Consider the following 3,039-nt stretch of genomic DNA (forward strand, 5'->3'; position numbering starts at 1 on the left):
ATTTAAAGCACAAATTCACAAAAATGATAACACATCCATGTTACAGTGTGTGAAGATGAAATTTGTGACAATGACAATATATGGGGCAGGGAAAGCACTATATTGGAAAGGAGTCTTTGCATGCTATTAAAGGTAAGTTTTATCAATTTGAACTAGATCAAACTGGTTCGACCTGTCTTGTTGTTGTTTTGTTTTAGGCGTTTAACAGCCTAAAGCCATGAGTTTTACTTTCTGTCTCTAGTGATAAGCAGATAAGAGAAATGAGGAAGGGGCTTTATTGGCCCAAGCAGAAACAAAAACTAAGCACCCATGACTGTATTCTATCCCTTGGACGCCCCTGAGCTAGATAATTAGAAACTTAGAATATTAATTGTAATTCCCAGTGTAGCTACTAAGAAGAAAACTAAAAATAGGTACATAAAGGGAAATAAGAAAAAAATAAACAAAATGAAGGGAGGAATGGAAAAAATGAGGAATAAACAACACTTAAAGAAATGGGAAACAAATAGCAAAACAGCAAAGGTTGTATCAAGACAAAGTAACTTTGATTTGTTTGTAACTCCAGTTTTTTTTATTTTCTATAGAATTTAAAATACAAATTCATAAAACTGATTACACATCCATGTTACAATGTGTGAAGATGAAATTTATTTATTTTTTAAGTTTATTTTATTACTGGTTAGTTTTATTTACTAGTTATTTTTATTACTGGTTAGTTTAAATATAAGCAGATTAAACCATATAAAATAAAGAGATTGGTAAATTTAAACATGAGCTGACAGTATGCTATTTACAACAGACTCAATTTAGATACAAAGACACAAATAAATCTCAAAAATGATGGAAAACATTTCATACAAATTATAACCAAAAGGGAGATGGAGAGTCTGTAGTATCAGACAAAATAGACTTCAAGTCAGTAACTGCTATAAGAGTCCAAAATGATTATTATATACTTAAAGACTCAATTCTCCAAGGTCATGCAACAGTTGTAAGCCTACATGTGCCAAACAGCAAAGCCCCAAAATATATAAAGGAAGCAAACACTGAAAATATCAAAAGGAGAAATAGACAGTTCTAAATAATAATTGGAGACTTCAATAACTCACTTTAGTAATAAATATAATAGCCAAATTAACAAGGAAACAGAACTCCAACACCACTATACAACAATTAAACTGGATCCACGTCAAGATGGCAGGCAAATAGAAACAGCTTCAGCCTCCAGCTCCCAGTGTGAGTGACACAGAAAACTAGTGATTTCTGCATTTCCAACTGAGGTACCGGGTTCATCTCACTGGGGCGTGTCAGTGGGTACAGGACAGTGGGTGCAGCCCAGTGAGCGACATCTGAAGCAGGGCAAGGCATCACCTAACCCGGGAAGTGCAAGGGGGAAGGGAATTCCCTTTCCTAGTCAAGGGAAACCGTGACACACAATACCTGGAAAATCGCGTCACTCCCACCTTAATACTGTGCTTTACCAAGGGTCTTAGCAAACGGCACACCAGGAAATTATATCCTGTGCCTGGCTCAGAGAGTCCCAAGCCCGCGGAGCCTCCCTCATTGCTAGCACAGCAGTCTGAGATCAAACTGCACAGTGGCAGTGAGGCTGGGGGAGGGGCGTCCACCATTGCTGAGGCTTAAGTAGGTAAACAAAGCAGCAGGGAAGCTCAAACTGGGTGGAGCCCACCACAGCTCAAGGAGGCCTGACTGCCTCTGTAGACTCCACCTCTGGGGACAGGGCATAGCCAAACAAAAGGCAGAGAAGCATCTGCAGATGTAAATGTCCCTCTCTGACAGTTTTGAAGAGAGTAGTGGTTTTCCCAGCACGGAGTTTGAGATCTGAGAACGGACAGACTGTCTGCTCAAGTGGGTCCCTGACCCCGAGTAGCCTAACTGGGTGACATCCTCCACTAGGGGCAGACTGACAACTTACACTTCACATCGCTGGGTACACCTCTGAGACAAAGTTTCCAGAGGAATGATCAGACAGCAACATTTGCTGTTCAGCAATATTCTATCTTCTGCAGCTTCCGCTGCTGATACCCAGGCAAACAGGGTCTGGAGAGGACCTCGAGCAAACTCCAACAGACCTGCAGCTTAGGGTCCTTATGGTTAAAAGGAAAAATAACAAACAGAAAGGACATCCAGACCAAAATCCCATCTGTACGTCACCATCATCAAAGACTAAAAGTAGATAAAACCACAAAGATGGGGAAAAAGCAGTACAGAAAAGTTGAAAATTCTAAAAATCAGAGCATCTCTCCCCTTCTAAAGGAATGCAGCTCCTCACCAGCAACAGAACAAAGCTGGATGGAGAATGACTTTGACGAGTTGAGCGAGGAAGACTTCAGACAATCAAACTTCTCTGAGCTAAAGGAGGAATTACGAACCCAGCGAAAAGAAACTAAAAACCTCGAAAAAAGATTTGATGAATGGCTAACTAGAAAAACGAATGCAGAGAAGTCCTTAAACGACCTGAGAGAGAAGAAAACCATGACATGAGAACTACGTGACAAATGCACAAGCTTCAGTAACTGACTCGATAAACTGGAAGAAAGGATATCAGTGATTGAAGATCAAATGAATGAAATGAAGTGAGAATAGAAGTTTAGAGAAAAAAGAGTAAAAAGAAATGAACAAAGCCTCCAAGAAATATGGGACTATGTGAAAAGACCAAATCTACGTCTGATTGGTGTACCTGAAAGTGATGGGGAGAATGGAACCAAGTTGGAAAAAACTCTGCAGGATATTATCCAGGATAACTTCCCCAACCTAGCAAGGCAGGCTAACATTGAAATTCAGGAAATACAGAGAATGCCACAAATATACTCCTTGAGAAAAGCAACTCCAAGACACGTAATTGTCAGATTCACCAAATTTGAAATGATGGAAAAAATGTTAAGGGCAGCCAGAGAGAAAGGTCGGGTTACGCACAAAGGGAAGCCCATCAGACTAACAGCCGATCTCTCAGCAGAAACTCTACAAGCCAGAAGAGAGTAGGGGCCAATATTCAACATTCTTAAGGAAAAGAATTTT

The sequence above is a fragment of the Rhinopithecus bieti genome, unplaced genomic scaffold (assembly GCF_001698545.2).
Source record: "Rhinopithecus bieti isolate Rb0 unplaced genomic scaffold, ASM169854v2 scaffold_1885, whole genome shotgun sequence".
Classification (NCBI taxonomy): Eukaryota; Metazoa; Chordata; class Mammalia; order Primates; family Cercopithecidae; genus Rhinopithecus; species Rhinopithecus bieti.